This window comes from Chiloscyllium plagiosum, unplaced genomic scaffold (assembly GCF_037043375.1).
Source record: "Chiloscyllium plagiosum isolate Xiang-an unplaced genomic scaffold, Cpla_swu_hap1 HiC_scaffold_2, whole genome shotgun sequence".
Lineage (NCBI taxonomy): Eukaryota > Metazoa > Chordata > Chondrichthyes > Orectolobiformes > Hemiscylliidae > Chiloscyllium > Chiloscyllium plagiosum.
In genome coordinates this window covers 151,375,024-151,383,084 of record NW_028270140.1, presented here as the reverse complement: position 1 = coordinate 151,383,084, position 8,061 = coordinate 151,375,024, and the positions used below count along the sequence as shown (strand labels likewise).

The following is an 8,061-nucleotide window of genomic DNA, read 5'->3' as shown; positions in this document are numbered from 1 at the left end:
CAAAGGACTCCAATACTTACCAATGACAGAACAAGCAAATCAGCCTATAATTTCCCACCTTTTGCCTTACTCTCTTCTTAAACAGGGGATTATATTCACGATTTTCCAGTCCTCTGGGGCCCTCTCTGACTCTACTGATTCCTGGAAGATCTTCGTTACTGCCTCCATTATCTCTTCAGCTATCTCCTTCAAAGCTCTGGGGTGTAGTCCATCTGGTCCAGGTGATTTATCGACTTTCAGCCCTTTTAGTTTTTCTAGCAACTTCTCTTTGGTGATGGCTACTATACTCACCTCTGCCTCCGACTCTTGAATTTTTGGGACACTCATGTGTTCCACCATGAAGACTGACACAAAGCACTTGTTCACATTTTTCACCATAGGGTAGGGTGTATGAAATAACTCCATGAAGGCACGTATACCGCCATTAAGTCACCCTTTATTACACGTGCAATGTACATGACGCTAACCTAGCTAGCTCAGTGCCGGCTCCTAGAGTCAGTAGAAACCCTGTCACTCCTGTTTCTATCTGTCAGCCAGGATTCTCTGATAGAACCAGACTAACAGCCCCACTCAGGGAACTCATGTTCTATGAGATCCACCTGGCTGACCTCATTCGAATTGCTACAGGGTGGGTCGAGGTGACTTGCTGTTTGAAGAGTCAGTGTGGACTCAGTGGCCTGCTTCCACACTGTAGGGACTCTATGACAAATTAATTTATCTTGATTCATACTGAGTGCATTTAAGTACAACACACCCCAGTCCTGTATTGACTGCTTCCCTTCTCATAGTTGTCCCCTCATGTGCTTTACTTGAAATTAGTTTCTTGCCCCTTTCCATACTCTCTTTTATGGATTATTACTTTTTTGGTTCTATTTTCTAATTTCGCCCTTAACTGCTCATATTCCCTTGTCAAAGGCCTTCTGGACGTCCAAGTAATAACATCCCTTGGCTCTCCTTGGTCTAACCTGCTTGTTACCTCATCAAAGAATTCTAACAGATTTGTCAGGCATGACCTTACCTTGATGAAACCATGCTGAACTTTGCTCTATTTTACCATGCACTTCCAAGTATTCAGAAATGTCATCCTTCACAATGGGCTCCAATACTTACCAATCTCTATGACTCAATGACTCTATGACTGAGGCCAAGCAAATCGGCCTGTAATTTCCCATCTTTTGCCTTACTCCCTTCTTAGATGGGGGGTTATGTTAACAATTTTCCAGTCCTTTGGGTCCCTCTTTGACTATGGTGATTCCTGAAAGATCTTTGCTAATGTCTACTATCTGTTCAGCTATCTCCTTCAGAGTTCTGAGGTATAGTCCATCGAGTGATTTATCCATTTTCAGACCTTTCAGTTTTTCTAGCAACTTCTCCATGGTGATGGCATAATACTCACCTCTGCCTCGGACTCTTGCCTCTTTCCACCTATATGCTGGCAGTTTATTTTAACATTTTTTGCTAACTTTTGGTATTGTACACAATGTCTTCAATATATTTTTGCTAATTTGGGCTATTCTGCTGATTTTTGGTAATTTTTTTGCAATTTTGCTGTTTAATTTTGTAACTTCTTCCAGCTTTTTGATCTTTCTTGTTTATGGTTGCAGTTTGTTGGTAGTTATTTCCAGCTATTTTGGTGAGTTTTTATTGTAATTTATTTATTTATTGGCAATTTCTGTCATAATATTCACTGCAGCTTAATTTTGGTCAATTATGCTGTTTTTTTTAACCATTGTCTTTTTTTTAAACTGGTTCGGCTTTAGATTTTGTTGCATTTGGTAATTTTGTTCCTGAATTTGGTGCGTTTTCCTTACTTTTACTGATTTGTTGTTGATTTGGGGCTGATTTTGGTACTTTTGCGGATTTTTAGTGATTTTTCCTGGCTGCTTTTGATGATTTTTTGAAGGTTTTTTGCTGATTTTGCTAATTTTACAGATGCTGGTGATCCCTATTGCAGCGCGTGCGCAGTGCGGCTTCCTGCTGCTGTCCAAGATGGCGGCGCCCATCGCCCGCTGCCGGAGGTCGCGAGGGGAATAGAGACGCCTTTAGGTTATCATCGCCCTCAGCAATAACAACAAAAAACACAACCGCGAATCTTCAATACAGTCACCACCATCTTCATCTACCGAGAGCAGCGGCCTGAGGTTCCTCAGGAGAGGGGGAGGCTCCCGGGGAGAGGCGGCGGCCAGGCCAGGTAACCAGGGGCAACGCGGCCCCACACCCGGGGAGGGGGGGAGAGAGAAGGGGGAGTGAGGAGGGGGAGTGAGGAGGGAGAGGAGGGGGAGTGAGGAGGGGGAGTGAGGAGGGGGAGTGAGGAGGGGGAGTGAGGAGGGGGCACAGGTGGGAGGGAGAGAGAGAGAGAGAAGGGGGAGTGAGGAGGGGGCACGGGTGGGAGGGAGAAGGAGGAGTGAGGAGGGGGAGTAGGTGGGAGGGAGAGAGAGAGAGAGAAGGGGGAGTGAGGAGGGGGCACAGGAGGGAGGGAGAGAGAGAGAAGGGGGAGTGAGGAGGGAGAGGAGGGGGAGGGAGAGGAGGGGGAGTGAGGAGGGAGAGGAGGGGGAGGGAGAGGAGGGGGAGTGAGGAGGGAGAGGGAGAGGAGGGGGAGGGAGAGGAGGGGGAGTGAGGAGGGAGAGGAGGGGGAGGGAGAGGAGGGGGAGTGAGGAGGGAGAGGAGGGGGAGTGAGGAGGGAGAGGGAGAGGAGGGGGAGTGAGGAGGGGGCACAGGAGGGAGGGAGGGAGAGAGAGAGGAGGGGGAGTAGGTGGGAGGGAGGGAGAGAGAGAAGGGGGAGTGAGGAGGGGGAGTAGGTGGGAGGGAGGGAGAGAGAGAAGGGGGAGTGAGGAGGGGGAGTAGGTGGGAGGGAGGGAGAGAGAGAGAAGGGGGAGTGAGGAGGGGGAGTAGGTGGGAGGGAGGGAGAGAGAGAGAAGGGGGAGTGAGGAGGGGGAGTAGGTGGGAGGGAGGGAGAGAGAGAGAAGGGGGAGTGAGGAGGGGGAGTAGGTGGGAGGGAGGGAGAGAGAGAGAAGGGGGAGTGAGGAGGGGGCACAGGAGGGAGGGAGAGAGAGAGAAGGGGGAGTGAGGAGGGGGCACAGGAGGGAGGGAGAGAGAGAGAAGGGGGAGTGAGGAGGGGGCACAGGAGGGAGGGAGAGAGAGAGAAGGGGGAGTGAGGAGGGGGAGTAGGTGGGAGGGAGGGAGAGAGAGAGAAGGGGGAGTGAGGAGAGGGCACGGGAGGGAGGGAGAGAGAGAAGGAGGAGTGAGGAGGGGGCACAGGAGGGAGGGAGAGAGAGAGAAGGGGGAGTGAGGAGGGGGCACAGGAGGGAGGGAGAGAGAGAGAAGGGGGAGTGAGGAGGGGGAGTAGGTGGGAGGGAGGGAGAGAGAGAGAAGGGGGAGTGAGGAGGGGGCACAGGTGGGAGGGAGGGAGAGAGAGAGGAGGGGGAGTAGGTGGGAGGGAGGGAGAGAGAGAGAAGGGGGAGTGAGGAGGGGGAGTAGGTGGGAGGGAGGGAGAGAGAGAAGGGGGAGTGAGGAGGTGGAGTAGGTGGGAGGGAGGGGGAGTAGGTGGGAGGGAGGGAGAGAGAGAGAAGGGGGAGTGAGGAGGGGGAGTAGGTGGGAGGGAGGGAGAGAGAGAGAAGGGGGAGTGAGGAGGGGGAGTAGGTGGGAGGGAGGGAGAGAGAGAGAAGGGGGAGTGAGGAGGGGGCACAGGAGGGAGGGAGAGAGAGAGAAGGGGGAGTGAGGAGGGGGCACAGGAGGGAGGGAGAGAGAGAGAAGGGGGAGTGAGGAGGGGGAGTAGGTGGGAGGGAGGGAGAGAGAGAGAAGGGGGAGTGAGGAGAGGGCACGGGAGGGAGGGAGAGAGAGAAGGAGGAGTGAGGAGGGGGCACAGGAGGGAGGGAGAGAGAGAGAAGGGGGAGTGAGGAGGGGGCACAGGAGGGAGGGAGAGAGAGAGAAGGGGGAGTGAGGAGGGGGAGTAGGTGGGAGGGAGGGAGAGAGAGAGAAGGGGGAGTGAGAAGGGGGAGTGAGGAGGGGGCACAGGTGGGAGGGAGAGAGAGAGAAGGGGGAGTGAGGAGGGGGCACAGGTGGGAGGGAGAGAGAGAAGGGGGAGTGAGGAGGGGGCACAGGTGGGAGAGAGAGAAGGGGGAGTGAGGAGGGGGCACAGGAGGGAGAGAGAGAGAAGGGGGAGTGAGGAGGGGGCACAGGAGGGAGAGAGAGAGAGAAGGGGGAATGAGGAGGGGGCACAGGTGGGAGGGAGAGAGAAGGGGGAATGAGGAGGGGGCACAGGTGGGAGGGAGAGAGAAGGGGGAGTGAGGAGGGGGCACGGGAGGGAGAGGGAGAGAAGGGGGAGTGAGGAGGGGGCACAGGTGGGTGGGAGGGAGAGAGAAGGGGGAGTGAGGAAGGGGCACAGGTGGGAGGGAGAGAAGGGGGAGTGAGGAAGGGGCACAGGTGGGAGGGAGAGAAGGGGGAGTGAGGAAGGGGCACAGGTGGGAGGGAGAGAAGGGGGAGTGAGGAGGGGGCACAGGTGGGAGGGAGAGAAAGAAGGGGGAGTGAGGAGGGGGCACAGGAGGGAGAGAGAGAGAGAAGGGGGAGTGAGGAGGGGGCACAGGTGGGAGGGAGAGAGAGAAGGGGGAGTGAGGAGGGGGCACAGGTGGGAGGGAGAGAGAGAAGGGGGAGTGAGGAGGGGGCACAGGAGGGAGAGAGAGAGAAGGGGAAGTGAGGAGGGGGCACGGGTGGGAGGGAGGGAGAGAGAGAGGAGGGGGAGTAGGTGGGAGGGAGGGAGAGAGAGAGAAGGGGGAGTAGGTGGGAGGGAGGGAGAGAGAGAGAAGGGGGAGTGAGGAGGGGGAGTAGGTGGGAGGGAGAGAGAGAGAGAGAGAAGGGGGAGTGAGGAGGGGGAGTAGGTGGGAGGGAGGGAGAGAGAGAGAAGGGGGAGTGAGAAGGGGGAGTGAGGAGGGGGCACAGGTGGGAGGGAGAGAGAGAAGGGGGAGTGAGGAGGGGGCACAGGTGGGAGGGAGAGAGAGAAGGGGGAGTGAGGAGGGGGCACAGGTGGGAGAGAGAGAAGGGGGAGTGAGGAGGGGGCACAGGAGGGAGAGAGAGAGAAGGGGGAGTGAGGAGGGGGCACAGGAGGGAGAGAGAGAGAGAAGGGGGAATGAGGAGGGGGCACAGGTGGGAGGGAGAGAGAAGGGGGAATGAGGAGGGGGCACAGGTGGGAGGGAGAGAGAAGGGGGAGTGAGGAGGGGGCACGGGAGGGAGAGGGAGAGAAGGGGGAGTGAGGAGGGGGCACAGGTGGGTGGGAGGGAGAGAGAAGGGGGAGTGAGGAAGGGGCACAGGTGGGAGGGAGAGAAGGGGGAGTGAGGAAGGGGCACAGGTGGGAGGGAGAGAAGGGGGAGTGAGGAAGGGGCACAGGTGGGAGGGAGAGAAGGGGGAGTGAGGAGGGGGCACAGGTGGGAGGGAGAGAAAGAAGGGGGAGTGAGGAGGGGGCACAGGAGGGAGAGAGAGAGAGAAGGGGGAGTGAGGAGGGGGCACAGGTGGGAGGGAGAGAGAGAAGGGGGAGTGAGGAGGGGGCACAGGTGGGAGGGAGAGAGAGAAGGGGGAGTGAGGAGGGGGCACAGGAGGGAGAGAGAGAGAAGGGGGAGTGAGGAGGGGGCACGGGTGGGAGGGAGGGAGAGAGAGAGGAGGGGGAGTAGGTGGGAGGGAGGGAGAGAGAGAGAAGGGGGAGTAGGTGGGAGGGAGGGAGAGAGAGAGAAGGGGGAGTGAGGAGGGGGAGTAGGTGGGAGGGAGAGAGAGAGAGAGAGAAGGGGGAGTGAGGAGGGGGAGTAGGTGGGAGGGAGGGAGAGAGAGAGAAGGGGGAGTGAGGAGGGGGAGTAGGTGGGAGGGAGGGAGAGAGAGAGAAGGGGGAGTGAGGAGGGGGAGTAGGTGGGAGGGAGGGAGAGAGAGAGAAGGGGGAGTGAGGAGGGGGAGTAGGTGGGAGGGAGGGAGAGAGAGAGAAGGGGGAGTAGGTGGGAGGGAGGGAGAGAGAGAGAAGGGGGAGTGAGGAGGGGGCACAGGAGGGAGGGAGAGAGAGAGAAGGGGGAGTGAGGAGGGGGCACAGGAGGGAGGGAGAGAGAGAGAAGGGGGAGTGAGGAGGGGGAGTAGGTGGGAGGGAGGGAGAGAGAGAGAAGGGGGAGTGAGGAGAGGGCACGGGAGGGAGGGAGAGAGAGAAGGAGGAGTGAGGAGGGGGCACAGGAGGGAGGGAGAGAGAGAGAAGGGGGAGTGAGGAGGGGGCACAGGAGGGAGGGAGAGAGAGAGAAGGGGGAGTGAGGAGGGGGAGTAGGTGGGAGGGAGGGAGAGAGAGAGAAGGGGGAGTGAGGAGGGGGCACAGGTGGGAGGGAGAGAGAGAGAAGGGGGAGTGAGGAGGGGGCACAGGTGGGAGGGAGTGAGGAGGGGGCACAGGTGGGAGAGAGAGAAGGGGGAGTGAGGAGGGGGCACAGGAGGGAGAGAGAGAGAAGGGGGAGTGAGGAGGGGGCACAGGAGGGAGAGAGAGAGAGAAGGGGGAATGAGGAGGGGGCACAGGTGGGAGGGAGAGAGAAGGGGGAATGAGGAGGGGGCACAGGTGGGAGGGAGAGAGAAGGGGGAGTGAGGAGGGGGCACGGGAGGGAGAGGGAGAGAAGGGGGAGTGAGGAGGGGGCACAGGTGGGTGGGAGGGAGAGAGAAGGGGGAGTGAGGAAGGGGCACAGGTGGGAGGGAGAGAAGGGGGAGTGAGGAAGGGGCACAGGTGGGAGGGAGAGAAGGGGGAGTGAGGAAGGGGCACAGGTGGGAGGGAGAGAAGGGGGAGTGAGGAAGGGGCACAGGTGGGAGGGAGAGAAGGGGGAGTGAGGAGGGGGCACAGGTGGGAGGGAGAGAAAGAAGGGGGAGTGAGGAGGGGGCACAGGAGGGAGAGAGAGAGAGAAGGGGGAGTGAGGAGGGGGCACAGGAGGGAGAGAGAGAGAGAAGGGGGAGTGAGGAGGGGGCACAGGTGGGAGGGAGAGAGAGAAGGGGGAGTGAGGAGGGGGCACAGGTGGGAGGGAGAGAGAGAGAGAGAGAGAGAGAGAGAAGGGGGAGTGAGGAGGGGGCACAGGTGGGAGGGAGAGAGAGAGAAAGAGAGAGAAGGGGGAGTGAGGAGGGGGCACAGGTGGGAGGGAGAGAGAGAGAGAGAGAGAAGGGGGAGTGAGGAGGGGGCACAGGTGGGAGGGAGAGAGAGAAGGGGGAGTGAGGAGGGGGCACAGGTGGGAGGGAGAGAGAGAAGGGGGAGTGAGGAGGGGGCACAGGTGGGAGGGAGAGAGAGAAGGGGGAGTGAGGAGGGGGCACAGGTGGGAGGGAGAGAGAGAAGGGGGAGTGAGGAGGGGGCACAGGTGGGAGAGAGAGAAGGGGGAGTGAGGAAGGGGCACAGGTGGGAGGGAGAGAAGGGGGAGTGAGGAAGGGGCACAGGTGGGAGGGAGAGAAGGGGGAGTGAGGAAGGGGCACAGGTGGGAGGGAGAGAAGGGGGAGTGAGGAGGTGGCACAGGTGGGAGGGAGAGAAAGAAGGGGGAGTGAGGAGGGGGCACAGGAGGGAGAGAGAGAGAGAAGGGGGAGTGAGGAGGGGGCACAGGAGGGAGGGAGAGAGAGAGAAGGGGGAGTGAGGAGGGGGCACAGGAGGGAGGGAGAGAGAGAGAAGGGGGAGTGAGGAGGGGGAGTAGGTGGGAGGGAGGGAGAGAGAGAGAAGGGGGAGTGAGGAGAGGGCACGGGAGGGAGGGAGAGAGAGAAGGAGGAGTGAGGAGGGGGCACAGGAGGGAGGGAGAGAGAGAGAAGGGGGAGTGAGGAGGGGGCACAGGAGGGAGGGAGAGAGAGAGAAGGGGGAGTGAGGAGGGGGAGTAGGTGGGAGGGAGAGAGAGAGAAGGGGGAGTGAGGAGGGGGCACAGGTGGGAGGGAGAGAGAGAAGGGGGAGTGAGGAGGGGGCACAGGAGGGAGAGAGAGAGAAGGGGGAGTGAGGAGGGGGCACAGGAGGGAGAGAGAGAGAGAAGGGGGAATGAGGAGGGGGCACAGGTGGGAGGGAGAGAGAAGGGGGAATGAGGAGGGGGCACAGGTGGGAGG

General features: G+C 59.3%; 1 protein-coding gene across 1 annotated transcript in view; it reads left to right on the top strand.

Annotated features, from left to right (window-relative positions):
• Positions 1 to 2,015: 2,015 nt before the first annotated feature.
• Positions 2,016 to 8,061, top strand: part of hmgcs1 (3-hydroxy-3-methylglutaryl-CoA synthase 1 (soluble)) — a 73,644-nt gene continuing 67,598 nt past the window's right edge. The window contains exon 1 of the mRNA XM_087974778.1: positions 2,016 to 2,191. The gene's annotated coding sequence lies outside the window, so the exon portion shown is untranslated. The remainder of the gene's footprint in view (positions 2,192 to 8,061) is intronic.